This window comes from Bos taurus, chromosome 3, assembly GCF_002263795.3.
Source record: "Bos taurus isolate L1 Dominette 01449 registration number 42190680 breed Hereford chromosome 3, ARS-UCD2.0, whole genome shotgun sequence".
NCBI classification, from domain to species: Eukaryota; Metazoa; Chordata; class Mammalia; order Artiodactyla; family Bovidae; genus Bos; species Bos taurus.
Genome location: NC_037330.1, coordinates 12907548 through 12924142, shown reverse-complemented (window position 1 = coordinate 12924142; position 16595 = coordinate 12907548). Strand labels below are relative to the sequence as shown.

Sequence of the window (16595 nt, the reverse complement as noted above, 5' to 3'; positions counted from 1 at the left end):
TATGACCAACCTAGATAGCATATTGAAAAGCAGAGACATTACTTTACCAACAAAGTTCCATCTAGTCAAGGTTATGGTTTTTCCAGTGGTCACGTATGGATGTGAGAGTTGGACTGTGAAGAAAGCTGAGTGTCAAAGAATTGATGCTTTTGAACTGTGGTGTTGGAGAAGACTCTTGAGAGTCCCTTGGACTGCAAGGAGATCCAACCAGTCCATTCTGAAGGAGATCATCCCTGGGATTTCTTTGGAAGGAATGATGCTAAAGCTGAAACTCCAGAACTTTGGCCACCTCATGCGAAGAGTTAACTCATTGGAAAAGGCTCTGATGCTAGGAGGGATTGGGGGCAGGAGGAGAAGGGGACAACAGAGCATGAGATGGCTGGATGGCATCACTGACTCAGTGGTTGTGAGTCTGAGTGAACTCCGGGAGATGGTGATGGACAGGGAGGCCTGGTGTGCTGCAATTCATGGGGTCGCAAAGAGTTGGACAGGACTGAGCGACTGAACTTAACTGAACTTAGAGAAGGGACCTTCGCCTGGTGGCTCAGATAGTAAAGCATCTGTCTACAATGCAGGAGACCTGGGTTCGATCCCTGGGTCAGGAAGATCCTCTGGAGAAGGAAATGGCAACCCACTCCAGTACTCTTGCATGGAGAATCCTATGGAAGGAGGATCCTGGTAGGCTACAGTCCATGGGGTCACAAAGAGTCAGACACGACTGAGCGACTTCAGTTTCTTTCTTTCTTAGAGAAGATAAGGGCTGGTAAGGGTCTGGGGAGGATCAAGACCACCGTTTCTGAGAGGGCACCTGGTATCATGAAAGGATGTGGGGCACTAGCATTAGGTTCAGGTAACAGTTCTGCCAGATATTAGCTGTTTGACCTTCAGTAAGTTATTTAAATTCTGAAGCCTCAGTTTCCTTGACTGAAAATGGACATGATTTCTTTATCATTAGATAAACACTCAATAAGTGTCTGTTGCTCTCATCCTTGCTCTTGACCCCTCTTCCTGCTCTCCTTTTCAAATCCTAATACACATCATCTCACTGCCTGTTATAACTCCTCGGTGATTCCACCAAGTACATTTCATCAGTGCTGTTTTCAGGGGTGTTGGCTAATTTCTCTAAAGATACTCACTCCTCAATAAGAAAATCTCAAAGTCCACAGACTTATCTTCAGCACTTCATGCCCCCAAACTCTAAATTTTTAGAACATTTCATTTGTATTTGTACATGTGTATATGTATATATATATATATATATATATATGTGTGTGTGTGTGTGTGTGTGTGTGTGTATAATTTTTATTGAAGTAGAAGAGGAACTAAAGAGCCTCTTGATGAAAGTGAAAGAGGAGAGTGAAAAAGCTGACTTAAAACTCAACCTTCAAAACACTAAGGTTATGGCATCTGGTCCCATCACTTCATGGCATGTAGATGGGGAAACAATGGAAACAGTGAAAGATTTTTTATTTTCTTGAGCTCAAAACTGCAGATGATGATTGCAGCCATGAAATTAAAGGACGTTTTCTCCTTGGAAGAAAAGATATGACCAACCTAGAAAGCATATTAAAAAGCAGAGATATTACTTTGCCGACAAAGGTCCATCTTGTCAAAGCTATGGTTTTTCCAGTAGTCATATATAGATGTGAGAGTTGGACCATAAAGAAAGCTGAGCACTGAAGCATCGATGCTTTTGAACTGTGGTGTTTGAGAAGACTCTTGCGAGTCCCTTGGACTGCAAGGAGATCCAACAGTCCATTCTAAAGGAGATCAGTCCTGAATATTCATTGGAAAGACTGATGCTGAAACTCCAGTACTTTGGCTACCTGATGCAAAGAGCTGACTCATTTGAAAAGACCCTGATTCTGGGAAAGATAGAAGGCAAGAGGAGAAAGGGACGACAGAGGACAAGATGGTTGGATGGTATCACCAACTCAATGGACTTGAGTTTGAGCAAACTCCTGGAGATGGTGAAGAACAGGGAAGCCTGGCGTGCTGCAGTCCATGGTGCTGCAAAGAGTCAGACATGACTGAGCCACCTAACAACAATAGTTGATTTATAATTTTGTGTTAGTTTCAAGTGTACAGCAAAATGAATCTCTCTCTCTCTTTATATATATATATATATATATATATATATACATATATATATATATATGTGTGTGTGTGTGTGTGTGTGTGTGTGTGTGTGATTTCCCTGGTAGCTCAAAGGTTAGAGCATCTGCCCACAATGCGGGAGACCCGGGTTCAATCCCTGGGTTGGGAATATCCCCTGGAGAAGGAAATGGCAACCCACTCCAGTATTCTTGCTTGGAGAATCCCATGGACGGAGGAGCCTGGTGGGCTACAGTACACAGGGTCATAAAGAGTCGGACACGACTGGGTGACTTCACTTTCACTTTCATATATATATATATGCTTCCTGGGTAGCTCAGCTGGTAAAGAATCTGCTTGCAATGCAGGAGACCCCCGATTGATCCCTGGGTTGGGAAGTTCCCTGGAGAAGGGATAGGCTACACACTCCAGTATTCTTGGGCTTACCTGGTGGCTCAGATTAAAGAATCCACCGGCAATGTGAAAGACCTGGGTTTGATCCCTGGGTTGGAAAGATCCCCTGGAGGAGGGCAACCCACTCCAGTATTCTTGCCTGGAGAATCCCCAGGGACTGAGGAGCCTGGCGGGCTATTGTCCATGGGATTGCAAAGAGTCAGACATGACTGAGTGACTAAGTACAGAGCGTGTGCACATGCACACACACACACACACATACTAAATGTATATATACATATAGTGTAGCTCCCTGTGCTATACAATAGGTACTTATTGTTGCCGAAACTCGGCCTCTGTTCATTGGTGCCAAATAGAAACATGGAGACAGAGTTTTGGGTGAAGTGGAAAAGGATAGCTTTAATTACTTTTGCAGGCAAAAGGGGCCACAGGAGCTAATACCTGGAAGACCATGTGATCCACCTTGGAAAGAGTAGTGAGGAGTTTTATATTGTTCAAGGAGCAGGGCATGATCAGCTCCCAGACAGTTCTTGGATTGGTTGGCATTAAGATGATATTTCAAGCATCATTAACATTCTGGTTCATGGAGTCAGCAGTTTTCATCTGGAGGAAGTCTGCTCCCTGTGAAAAACGACTTAGAAATGTGTGTCAGGCCTTTATCTATATCTTTCGGGGAACTGGGAGTTCAGTGATTCTGTTATTTGGAAGTTCAGTTCAGTTCAGTCACTCAGTCATGTCCAACTATTTGTGACCCCATGGACTGCAGCATGCCAGGCCTCCTTGTCCATCACCAACTCCCAGAGCTTACTCAAACTCATGTCCATTGAGTTGGTGATGCCATCCAACCATCTCATCCTCTGTCATCCCCTTCTCCTCATGCCTTCAATCTTTCCCAGCATCAGGGTCTTTTCAAATGAGTCACTTCTTTGCATCAGGTAGCCAAAGTATTCAGCTTCAGCTGAAGTTTCAGCTTCAGCATCAATCCTTCCAATGAATATTCAGGACTGATTTCCTTTAGGATGTACTGGTTGGATCTCCTTGCAGTCCAAGGGACTCTCAAGAGTCTCCTCCAACACCACAGTTCAAAAGCATCAATTCTTCAGCCCTCAGCTTTCTTTATAGTCCAACTCTCACATCTGTACATGACCACTGGAAAAACCATAGCCTTGACTAGATGGACCTTTGTTGGCAAAGTAATCTCTGCTTTTTAATATGCTATCTAAGTTGGTCATAACTTTTCTTCCAAGGAGTAAGCGTCTTTTAATTTCATGGCTGCAGTCATCATCTGCAGTGATTGTGGAGCCTCCAAAATGAAGTCAGCCACTGTTTCCATTGTTTCCCCATCTATTTCCCATGAAGTGATGGGACCAGATGCCATGATCTTAGTTTTTTGAATGTTGAGTTTTAAGCCAACTTTTTCACTCTCCTCTTTCACTTTCATCAAGAGGCTTTTTATTTCTCCTTTGCTTTCTGCCATAAGGGTGGTGTCATCTGCATATCTAAAGTTGTTGATATTTCTCCTGGCAATCTTGATTCCAGCTTGTGCTTCATCCAGCCCAGCGTTTCTAATGATGTACTCTCCATATAAGTTAAATAAGAAGAAGAGTTGTAATCTAAGTTCTCACCAGTTCCTTAGCCCAACTATTCTTTGTTTTTGTGACTGAATACCACATCTTCACATTTCCCAATCATTAATTCTCATCAGCATTTTACTTTAAAAGACAGGAACACATTGGCCTGTACACAGTTTCATTATTAGTTATCTATTTCATATATAGTAATGTGTATATATTAATCCCAACCTCCTAATTTATCCCCTGTTTCCCCTTTGGTAATCATAGTTTGTTTTTTATATCTGTTTTGTAAATAGTACATTTGTATTTTATTTTTTAGATTCCACCTGCAAACAATATCATATTTGTCTTTGGCTTACTTCACTCAGTATGATAATCTCTAAGTCCAATCATGTTGCTGCAAATGGCATTATTTCATACTTTTTAATGACTGAGTAATACTCCATTGTATACACATATACTACACCTTCTTTATCCATTCCTTTGTTGATTGACATTTAGGTTGCTTTCTTGTCTTGACTAATGCTGCATTGAAGATTGGAATGCATGTATCTTTTCAAATTATAGTTTTTGCCAGATATATACCCAAGAGTGGGGTTGCATATGATAGCTCTATTTTTAGTTTTGTAAGGACCCTCCTTACTGTTCTCTATAGTGGCAGTAGCATTTCACAATTCCCACCAACAAAGTAGAAGGGTTCCCTCTTCTCCACACCTTCTCCGGCATTTATTGTTTGTAGACTTTTAAATGATGGCCATTCTAACTGACGTGAGGTGATAACTCATTGTAGTTTTGATTTGCATTTCTCTAATAATTAGCAATGTTGAGCATCTTTTCATGTGTATCTTGGCCATCTGTATGTCTTCTTTGGGGAAATATCTGTTTAGATCTTCTGACCCTTTTTTTTGTTCTTGTTGCATTGTTTGTGTTTTTGATATTAGGCTATATAAGCTGTTTGTATATTTTGGGGATTAATTCTTTGTTAGTTGTATCATTTGCAACAATATTTCAATAATACTTGGGATTTTTTTGACATATATTCATGCTGACAAAATTATGTCAAAGATGATATACAGAATAAAATGACAAGTTTTTTATTTGTTATAAAAGACTCCTCAGCCTGGGGACAGGTGTCAGACCAGGGACCTTAGACATCCCTGTCCCATTAACAAGGTCTTTCCCCAACAGCAAGGAGGCTTGCTGGGCACTGATCCTGTGATGGTCAGTGTGGGAACTCTTTCTCCCACATTCAGAATCTTCCTGAAACTTCCTGACCCAACTAGAAACATGTTGCTGAGGGCAGATTGTTGTGACCCTGATTCTGAGGACACGCAGTGACCAGCATTTTTTAAGTGCTGACCAGTGTCCTTGAGGTTATAAATCCTCCCTGAGTGCCTCCTCCCAATGCCACATCTTATCTACTTATGATATCTGAAAATCATCTCATTTACTTATTACCTGAGTGCTCTGGACAAATATCTGAACTTATCTGAGCCTGTGAGCTGTCACAGGACCGGAGATGTGTTCCTGCTTCAGGAGTCTCTGGGTTTAGTAAGTGAAGCCCTTTGGATGTCCCCAGTGAGGCCACAAATGCTCCACAAACACATCTGTTCTCCAGAACCCATTCTTCAGGTGATGCTTCTGTTATGAATACTTGGCTCTACCACTGGCCCAGGCTTCTAGGAGTGCCCCTTCATGGCACCAGATTTTCCTAATTTTCTTTTTTAAAAGTAAGACTGTTCTTGGGGATAGAAAATAATTGAGGCTAGATACTAAGTTTTCTACAAGCTCATTTCTACATTTTAAATTTGAGCCACAGAAACTTGTTTACAATGAAATAAAAATGCATCAGTAGATAAGCATCAGTAACTCACCTGCTCTCACAAACACTGGATTTTTCATTCACCAGAAAGAAAAGCCATTAAATCAAAGCAAATGGATAAGGAAAATAAATTATACGGCAAACCTTGGAGATGTTGTGGGCTGGGTTCCAGATCACTGCAACAAAGCAAACATCACTATAAAGCAAGTCACACAGTATTTTTTTTGTTTCCCAGCGCATATAAAAGTTATACTTAAACTATACTATAGCTTAAGTATACTTAAACCTTTAATGCTATTAAAGGTTCAATAGCATTATATCTTTAAAATCCATGTACATACATTAATTTAAAAATAACAACTCTGATAGATTTTCTTAATGCAGGATTGCCACAAATCTTCAATTTGTAAACAAACATGCTGCTAAGTCACTTCAGTCATGTCTGACTCTGCAGCCCACCAGGCTGCAGCCCACCAGGCTCCCCCATCCCTGGGATCCTCCAGGCAAGAGCACTGGAGTGGGTTGCCATTATTTTCTTAATGCAGAATTGACACAAATCTTCAATTTGTAAAAAAACATAGTATTTGTAAAATGCAATGAAGTGAAATGCAATAAATAAAATGAGACACATCTATATATTTGTGGTCATAAGACTGGAACAAGCAGGTAACAAAACAAGAAATGCAATTATTTCACATATGCATTAGAAAAAAATGAGGTAACTGAATAACTGTTCACCTCTAGTGTTGCAATCTCTGGTATGGAGTTTTAAATGCATGCATACTTCCCACTGGCCTCACCATCTGAAAGAACAATTAGAGAAAAAAACAGACTAATAATGAGGCAGAGGCCCCTGCATCCCACTCAGGGATTTGTTTAGAGAGAAAAGTCTTGTTCTTACCGCCACCATTATATGAGATGCCAACCCCATTAAAAAGTGAATGCTTTCTTCCCCACTGGCCTTCAGAGTCCATGGGACCCCACAAATGATCTTGATATATACTGCCAGACTCATCAAAGTCTGTCCACAAGGATGAAGGAAGAACCTTTCTTGCCAGGATGACTCTCCCATGGGCTAACTCCATCCATCTGCTTTTATCTTCCTCTGATTCTCATCAAGACCTGGATGGACAGCTAGCCTCTGCATATTTCATTAATGTAAAAATTCCGGTGTCCTGTCCACTCTTTCTTTCCCTTGAGCCTTCTGCTTAGCAACATGTGGGGGAGAGGGGCTGCTCACTTACCTTCCTTCTCTACAGGGCTGGCAAATCTAAGAGGCTCCTTTTCAGAATCTGAGCAATAGAGCAGCCCCCGCCTCCTGCCAACTTGGGAAAAATATTTACCACTAATTTCTCTGCCTGAGTGTCATTTTGGGCCTTGAAATATTTTTGACTGATTTGCTATTGCTGTCCACACCTAAAGGCTAAAATCTGCTGTTCTAACAAAGTTCCTTTTCAGCTGGCTAAAAAGGCTTTGTGTGCCTCAGACATTTGCTCTGTGTATTTTCCTTCCTATGTACAGGGCTCTGAGGCTAAGCTCTTGATATGCAATACCTTATTAATTCTCAAAGTCTATGAGGAAAGTGTGACCATTATATCCACTTTACAGATGAAAAGTGAGGCTGAGAGGAGTAGAATGACAAACCCAGATCAGCCTCTTTCCAAAGCACATGTTCTTATTCTACACTTCAAATACAATCACGTTTTAAAAGCTGAGATATACATTTTACACTTAAAAAGCACAATTCAATGATATTTGAGTATATTTTTAGATAAGTACAGCCATTGAGAGTCAATTTTAGAATACTTTCATCACCTTAAAAAGAAACTTCATACCCTTTAGCTATCATTTGTTTTCCCTGCCCTCTCCAAACCCTAAGCAACTGCTCATCTACCTTCTGTCTCTGTTGAGTTCTCCACTCTGGACTTTCATATCACAGGAATCCTACAGTATATGGTCTTTGGTAATCTGGCTTTTTTCACATAATGTAATGTTTCAAGTTCTTCCATGTCATCTCATGTGTCAGTATTTCATTCTTTTTATGACTAATATTCCATGGTACAGATATACAACATTTTGGATTTGTTTCATTTTGTCTGAGCAAAAACTAAACTTTTATTATGTGTAAGCCACTATCATTGAGGTATTTTGGTTATACACAGCCAAAATAATGTTTAATAGATACATTCATACCATCTGCTGTTTCATTTGAGACCATGGCTAAGAACATAACAAGGCAATTAAAAGTGGAAGATGTTTTATGGGACTCTCTTGGTTGACAGCAGTAAATTAAACAAGACAGTGTGAAGGAAGGTTGTTGTGGGTCTGAGAACCACGTTTAGTCACAAGGCTGCCCCACGGCCCTTGGCAGAGGGCTGGGTAAGGTGGATCAGAGATTGTGGCACTCAGTCTCCAAAGCCCCTTCTCTGTGTTTCCTGTCTTCGCAAATGTACTTAGGAAACCCTGCAACTGGTCACCACCACGAAGTAAAGGACACAGATTCTAGGGCCATGGGAAAGGGGGATAGAGGGCCAAGAAAAGCCCTTTCTTCCTGAGCACAAGCCTAAGGAGGATTTAGGGGAAAGTATAGCAAAACACCCCTTGTGATGTCAAACCCACTTTCTGCACCTAAAGGAAGAGACTCTTACCTGCTATAGAAAGTGCAAACAATTCCCCTTTTAATAGAAGATGCACTAGTTGGATTGAACTTCCTTCACTTCCAATGCTGAAACCCAGAATTTCTGAAATTGAATTTTCTGCTAGAATTTAAACCTGGTTTTTGTTGACTACTCAGTGGAAGTGAAGCAGAAATTTTCCTGTATATGTTTGTAACTATAAAGCACATTTAAAATGTACATTATAAATCATAACTCTCTTGAGAATGATATGGCAAATTTACTTTCTCTTAAGACCCATCTTAAAACTTGTCTTATCAGCACACTCTTCTTCGGTTTAGATTTTCTTTCCTTCCATTATGTTACTGTGAGTCCCTGACTCTTCTGTTTACCACTATATCTCCAGCAACGATTAATATAATATTTTGCTGGGAAAGGGCTGGAAATGTCTTCTTATAGTCAGTTTGACATCGGCGAAAGGAGTCCATATGCTTCCTCAAGAAATAAATTTTTTGAGATCTTTTGATAAGACTAATGGCAAATTATTTGAAGAGAGTATTTAAAGTGTATACTGGCAGGAATTACACATTCAAGAGTAGTAAGCTTAATTGATCAAGAGATTTCTTTTTCAGATGAAGTGGTAACTTTAAGAAAATGTATTCAGTGAGAATGTGCTTTTAAAAATATATCTGAATGATTGATTTCCTCTATAACTCCTCCATAAAGAGGCTGCTTTGTTCCAGCTGAAATGAAGCCATCACTCAAGGACTATGAAAGGCATCATGGATGTGTCTGTAAAGAACTCAGCCAGAGAGACTGGTCCTTGTCCAAGCAGTATGCAACTCCCCTCCTAGGGTATGCAGAGCCACAAACAGAGGGCTCCACCTCCTCATTCTTCAATTGTTGATGTTTAGTCAGTCATGTCCGACTCTTTGCAACCCTATGGATTGTAGCCCACCAGGCTCCTCTGTTCATAGGATTTCCCAGACAAGAATATTGGAGTGGATTGTCACTTCCTTCTCCAGGTAATCTTCCTGGTCTGAGGATTGAACTCACATCTCCTGCTTGGCAGGCAGATTCTTTATTACTGAGCCACCTGGGAAGCCCCATTCTTCATTTTGGGTGGTTATATTTGCTGTGCTGAATTGTTTAGGTTGCCTTGCACTCCCCCACAAGAGGCCTCCAGAGTTTCTAGGACTTAGAGATGGTGGGTAACAGTGACAAGGTATGTGTGTATGTGTCTGTGTTGTGAGAGAGAGAGAGTGTGTGTGTGACATTTTGTTTATCCATGTACCCACTGTTTGATATTTGAGTTGTTTCTACCTTTTAGTTATTATGAATAATGTTGCTATAAACATTCGTGTGGGCTTCCCTGGTGGCCCAGTCAGTAAAGAATCTGCTTGTAATGCGGGAGACCTGGGTTTGATCCCCGGATTGGGAGGATCCCCTGAAGGAGGGAATGACAACCCACTCCAGTATTCTTGCCTGGAGAATCCCCATGAGCAGAGGAGCCAGGCAGGTTGCAGTCCATGGGGTTGCAAAGAATCGGACACGACTGAGTGACTAAGCACAAACATTCGTGTACAAGTTTCTGAGAACATATCTTTTCAGTTCTATTAGGCACATACCAAGAAGTAGAATTACTGGATTATAGGGTAATTCTATTTTGATCATAGAAATCATCTAAGGATCAGCTAGACTGCATTTTGGGCTTCCCTGATGGCTCAGCAGGTAAAGAATCTGCCTGCAGTGCTGGAGACACAGGAGATGTGGGTTTGATTATTGGTTCGGGAAGATCCCCTGGAGTTAGAAAATGGCAACCCACTCCAGTATTCTTGCCTGAAAAAATCCCATGGACAGAGGAGCCTGGCGGGCTATTGTCCAAAGGGTTGCAAAGAGTCTGACATGACTGAGCAGCTAAGCACAGCTTGGTGTGAGGTAAGGGTCTAACATCATTATTTGGCACCAAACTATCCAATGTTTTGAGCACTATTTGTTGGAAAGATTTTTCATTTTTCATTGAATAGCCGTGGCACCCTTGTTGAAATTAGTTGATCGTGTTGGCTTTTTCCTGGACTCTCAGTTTATTCCATTGATCTATACGTCTGTCCTTGTGCCAGTACCATATTATCTATGTTATTGTTGTTTTTTAATAACTTTTGAAATCTGGAAGTGTGAGTTCTCCTACTCCTCTTTTTCAGGATTATTTTGGCTATCTTATATTCCTTAGAAAACTGTATTAAACTTGCCTGCTCTGACCTTGCTGAACTCATTTATTAGTTATAATAGTTTTTAAGTGGATTCTTTAAGATTTTCTATGTAGAAAATCATGTTATCAGCAGATTGTGATAGTTTTACTTCATTATTTATGATGGTTTATATTCCCTTTTCTTGCTTAATTGCCCTCACTAGAACCTCTAGGACAATGTTGAATAGAGGTCGTGAGAGTAGATATCCTTGTCTTGTTCTCGGCCTTAGGGGGAAATCATCCAGTCTTTCAACATTAAGTGTGATGTTAGATGTAGATTTTTCATTGATGTGCTTCATTAGATTGAGGGATTTCTATCTATTCTTTGTTTTTCAGCTGTATTTACTATAAAAGGCTATTAGATTTTGTAAAATACTTTTTCTGAATTTATTGACATAACCACTCTAGAGTCCAGTGATTTTTGTGCTTCAGACAGATACTAGTTTCAGTCAGTTATATTCATGTATTACTATGATATTATGATTTATAATAAGAAGTACATATTTAATCTTCATCCCCATTCCAGTCACAAAGCTCCTAAAACCCTTGGAATTTCCTAAGTTTGGAGAGCTTAGAAGGTGTCTTATGTTGATGGGATGCCTTTTAGAAAGCACGTAAGCCTGGGGCTGGTTTCCAGGGGAAGAGACCATGTGATTAGAACAGTGAGACTTTCAGTCCCACCTCCCAGCACTGGGGGAGGGGAGAGGGGCTGGAGGTTGAATCAGTTGCCAACTACCAATTATTTAACCAATTATAACTGTGTGATGAAGCTTCCAGTAAAAACAAAATGAAATAAAACTTGTTCAGAGAGTCCTGGGTTGATGAACACAGAAATCAGGGTAAGTGGCATGCCCAGCAAGATCATGGAAACTCCATGCATCTTTCCCACATACTTCGTCCTATGTGTCTCCTCCATCTGGCTGATCCTGAATTATGGCTTTTTGTAGTGAACTGGTAACCTACTAAGTAAAATGTTTCTCTGCATTTTGTGAGATACTCTAGCAAATTAATTTAACCTAAGGAGGGGATCATGGGATCTTTTGATTTAAGCCAGTTGGTCAGAAGCACAGTGACAACGCGAACTTGCATTTGGAGAGTCTGCACCCACAGTCAATGTCCCATGAGGTCCTGAGCTCTATCCATTGGACAGAGGGCTTACAAATGTCCCACATCCCCCAAGACACTGGTGCTAGGCTGCTTGCAACCCCAGAAAACTCTTATAAATTTCTGGCACTTAATGCAGGCTTTTACTTCCTATCCCCTTACTGTCAAGCCCGCTTTCACCCCTCGCCTTGTAAGAAGGGGGAATGACCTGGGATCTAAGTCCTTCCTCTAGAGCACAGTTCCCATCTGTGTGTCGAGCAAATTGTTGAGCTCTGGCCACTCCTTTCCAAGTGATGATAAGACAGCCAGGGTCACTTCCTCTTTTTTCCTTGGCCAACTTCCCTAAGTTTCCACGATAAAGCCTGCTCCCTATCCTATAGGAATTTTCAAGGACTTTTCCCCTGAAACCTGATATACAATAGTGGCAATCACAAAAGATCCACTTTGCAAAAGGGCACAAGACCCTGGAAACTGAGCAGTGGGTTCACAACAGTGATTTTCTTAAAGGACAGAAAACCAAAGGCACCAGGGCTATTTCTTCAGGTTCCACGCTGCCCATCACTGCCCCTCTCCAACAGGCATCCCTATGCTTCAACCCTGAACAATCATCTGTTTCCATTTTCCAGATTTTTTCTCTTGCCTCCACTTCTTCGAAAAAGATGTCCAAAAAGTCTGAGTATTTTCTTCTTTTTTCCTCTGCAATACAGATTAAACCATTACTACTTAATGATTAATTAAATCATGTAAATTTAATTACTACATTAAATCACTACAACTATTGCTGAAATTAAGGATATAGTGAAGAATGAGGAGTGGGAGACAGAGGGGTGGGTTCTGCCTGGGTTGGCTTTGTCCTGTTCCTAGAACATCCTAAGGAATTCTCAGAGGGTGGGAGCTGTGTGAACAGCAGAAGATAAAATGCTGAGACTGCTCTGTTGCTGGTGACCAGAGCGACAGAACTCAGTTTCAGAATGCTGGTAAGAATTAGTGGTAGCAGGAGAGGAAGCAGATCAGTACTGAGGGTAGGAGCAGGCAGAATCCTGTTTCGATATGCAGTTAGACCCAAGTCATAGCGGGAAGGTAAGAATGAAACTGTATTAAGTCCACACCACGTACAGGGCATTGTGCTAAGAGCTTGTACACATTCTTTCATGTACTCCTATAACCTGGAAGAGTGTTATAGTTTGGTAATGTAATGTTTAATTTAATGTTTGGTTCTGTTCATAACTACCTGGTTTGCACAGATGCATGCACCTGGCTTCAAGGGACATGAGGAAAAGGCTCTTTTAGTGTTGGGTGAAACCAGAGAGGAGAGAACACAAACTCTGTGCATTCACTTTTGTGAACCCTCCAAACAGGGGAAGTAATTCATCATGTTCATGGATGCCTAACTCTGGAGTAAAGCAAGGAAGTGCTTATCTCTAGGGATGGGAACCTTGTGATTTGTAGGGGACACAGGGATTCCTGGGGTGCAGGGGTGTTCTATCTAGTGACCTGTGGTGCTTATGTGGATGTTTCTTTATAATTCATTAAGCTATACATTAATTGTTATGTTCTTCCAGTATTGTTTTTCACAACTAAAAAGGTCTTTAACAGAGAATACTGTAAACGGCTTTGGAGCATAAAATGTTTCCAGCGTTTGGGGTTTTCCCTAGGATTTATTCCCAGATATGGGCAATAGAACAGATGGCGTGAACATTTTATGGTTCCTGATACACATTACATTTGCATTTCTACCACTACAAGTACGTTTAAACATGTGCCCAAATGACCATTAAGTGCTTGTATTTTTCTTTGTTGAACTATTTATACATATCTTTGAAAATTATTCACTAGAGAAATCCAGTCATGTTTAGGATGCTGACTACTAGCAGTTTGAAGGCAGAGAGGTGTCCATGGAGATGAAGCTACTAAAGACACCAAGCGGGGAGGGTGTAACTGGCGGGAGCAGCTGGTGTCCTTTCCCCAGGCCGCAGGTGCAGAGCTGTCAGAATCCTTTCTGTTTGGCTCCACCCATGGGAGAAATCTTGTTCACGCTTCAGAAGCAGGAGACCAGGCCTCTAACTTGTTTCTGACCTGCCTGGACACTGCCTGGATTCTGTGCCTGCCTGCAAACACAGCAAGTCAGGTGGCACTTTAGATAAGAAAGGGAGTGGTCTTGGAATTCTTTAGCCCCTGGAGGTCTGAACAATCCCGTGGAGTCTAACAAAATCCTATGGTTCACAATGTGAAACAAACAGCATTGTAAAAAGATTAAGGTAAAACCAGAGCTACATTTTTGCAGGCAAACTGATAATGGTATCAGTTTGCAGCCTGGGATTACAAGCTGAGCCCCCGAAACTGCAATTTGTAGTCTTGCCCATTGGATGGATGCATCCCCTGGGATCTTTTCCCAATTAGGACTCCAGATTGTTGCTAATGAGGGACTTCCCAGAGCTAAGTCTGCATGTTGGTTGGCCCAATTTTGTGATGTATGTGCTGTTACTTTTCTCTATTGTTCCTATTTCTCTTCTTTCATTGACTGCATATTGCAATTAAGTCCATTAATTCTCTATGATATATTGAAATTGTTTATGGTGTGTGACAAGCAGTTTGTTTTGTTAATGAATCCTTCAAACCTAAAACAAAACTAAAACTTTTGGTAAAACACCAGTGTTCACTGAAGCAGCTCATGGGACAAGACTTGGGATGCAGAGTGAACATACTTCGTATCTGCCTGAGAGGAGCAGGTCCAGAGGGGCTCAGACAAAATGAAACAAAGCAACTGAGACACAGAGCTGGATGAACACACACAATGGCGAAGGGTGGACAACACACACAGGCAGAAGGTGGAAAGGAGCGCTTGAGCTGGGCCAGATTATTATTATTGGCAAATTCAGACTTAAATTGAAGAAAGTGGGGAAAACCACTAGACCAATATAGGTATGACCTAAATTGAATCCCTAACGATTATACAGTGGAAGTGAGAAATAAATTTAAGGGACTAGATTTGATAGACAGAGAACCTGATGAACTATGGACAGAGGTTCGTGACACTGTACAGGAGACAGGGATCAAGACCATCCCCATGGAAAAGAAATGCAAAAAAGCAAAATGGCTGTCTGGAGAGGCCTTACAAATAGCTGTGAAAAGAAGAGAAACCAAAAGCAAAGGAGAAAAGGAAAGATATAGCCATTTGAATGCAGAGTTCCAAAGAATAGCAAGAAGAGATAAGAAAGCCTTCCACAGTGATCAGTGCAAAGAAATAGTGCAAAGAAAACAATAGAATGGGAAAGATTAGAGATCTCTTAAAGAAAATTAGAGATACCAAAGGAACATTTCAGGCAAAGAGGGAATCAATAAAGGACAGAAATGGTATGGACCTAACAGAAGCAGAAGATACTAAGAAGAGGTGGCAAGAATACACAGAAGAACTGTACAAAAAAGATCTTCATGACTCAGATAATCACGATGGTGTGATCACTCACCTAGAGCCAGACATCCTGGCATGTGAAGTCAAGTGGGCCTTAGAAAGCATCACTATGAACAAAGCTGGTGGAGGTGATGGAATTCCAGTTGAGCTATTTCAAATCCTGAAAGATGATGCTGTGAAAGTGCTGCACTCAATATGCCAGCAAATTTGGAAAACTCAGCAATGACCACAGGTCTAGCAAAGGTCAGTTTTCATTCCAATCCCTAAGAAAGACAATGCCAAAGAATGCTCAAACTACTGCACAATTGCACTCATCTCACACGCTGGTAAAGTAAAGCTCAAAATTCTCCAAGCCAGGCTTCAACCATACATGAACCATAAACTTCCAGAAGTTCAAGCTGATTTTAGAAAAGGCAAAGGAACCAAAGATCAAATTGCCAACATCTGCTGGATCATGGAAAAAGCAAGAGAGTTCCAGAAAAACATCTATTTCTGCTTTATTGACCATGCCAAAGCCTTTGACTGTGTGGATCACAAGAAACTGTGGAAAATTCTTCAAGAGATGGGAATACCAGACCACCTGACCTGCCTCTTGAGAAATCTGTATGCAGGTCAGGAAACAAGAGTTAGAACTAGACATGGAACAACAGACTGCTTCCAAATAGGAAAAAGAGTGCATCAAGGCTGTATATTGTCACCGTGCTTATTTAACTTATATACAGAGTACATCATGAGAAATGCTGGGCTGGATGAAGCACAAGCTGGAATTAAGATTGCTGGGAGATACATCAATAACCTCGGATATGCAGATGACACCACCCTTATGGCAAAAAGTGAAGAACTAAAGAGCCTCTCAATGAAAGTGAAAGAGAAGAGTGAAAAAGTTAGCTTAAAGCTCTACATTCAGAAAACTAAGATCATGGCATCTGGTCCCATAACTTCATGGCAAATAAATGGAGAAACAGTGGAAACAGTGACAGACTTTATTTTTTGGGGCTCTAAAATCACTGCAGATGGTGACTGCAACCATGAAATTAAAAGATGCTTACCCCTTGGAAGAAAAGTTATGACCAACCTAGACAGCATATTCAAAAGCAGAGACGTTACTTTGCCAACAAAGGTCCATTTAGTCAAGGCGATGATTTTTCCAGTAGTCATTTATTGATGTGAGAGTTGGACTATAAAGAAAGCTGAGCGCCGAAGAATTGATGCTTTTGAACTGTGGTGTCGGAAAAGGCTAGGATTGCAAGATCTATCCAGTCCATTGTAAAGGAAATCAGTCCTGAATATTCATTGGGAGAACTGATGTTGA

The 16595-nt window shown here is 41.0% G+C and overlaps 1 protein-coding gene and 1 long non-coding RNA gene across 4 annotated transcripts in view; one reads left to right on the top strand and one right to left on the bottom strand.

Annotated features, from left to right (window-relative positions):
* The window catches only part of LOC100849046 (CD48 antigen), a 107868-nt gene that overhangs the window by 78006 nt on the left and 13267 nt on the right, over positions 1 to 16595 (top strand). The gene's annotated exons all lie outside the window — the stretch shown is intronic.
* LOC112445937 (uncharacterized) lies at positions 2240 to 7396 on the bottom strand. 2 transcript variants are annotated; one of them, XR_009493843.1, is made up of 4 exons: positions 7149 to 7396; positions 6643 to 6707; positions 5957 to 6080; positions 2240 to 4086 (listed from the first exon to the last, which is right to left on the bottom strand). It is a non-coding gene; the product is annotated as an uncharacterized lncRNA (long non-coding RNA). The 2 variants fall into 2 exon arrangements; XR_003033933.2 differs by having other exon boundaries at positions 2240 to 6080.